Below are 258 nucleotides of genomic sequence, written 5' to 3'. Positions count from 1 at the left end.
ATGTAAGGTTACACCCCTTTCCCTTTTCCAAAGTCCCAGGGGGCGGGAAGGCACCCCTGCCCCTTTTCCAACGTCCCATGGGGGGGCGGGAAGACACTTCCGTGATAGGTCGCAGCAATATTGTGGCGGGAAGGCACCCGATGACAGGTCACAGAAACAATGTAAAGTCACACCCCTTTCCCTTTTCTAAAGCCCTGGGGGGCGGGAAGGCACCCGATGGCAGGTCACAGAAACAATGTAAAGTAACACCCCTGTCCC

This window comes from Belonocnema kinseyi, chromosome 7 (genome assembly GCF_010883055.1).
Source record: "Belonocnema kinseyi isolate 2016_QV_RU_SX_M_011 chromosome 7, B_treatae_v1, whole genome shotgun sequence".
Taxonomy (NCBI): Eukaryota; Metazoa; Arthropoda; class Insecta; order Hymenoptera; family Cynipidae; genus Belonocnema; species Belonocnema kinseyi.
The sequence above is the reverse complement of the archived record's forward strand: the minus strand, read 5'-3'. Positions refer to the sequence as shown.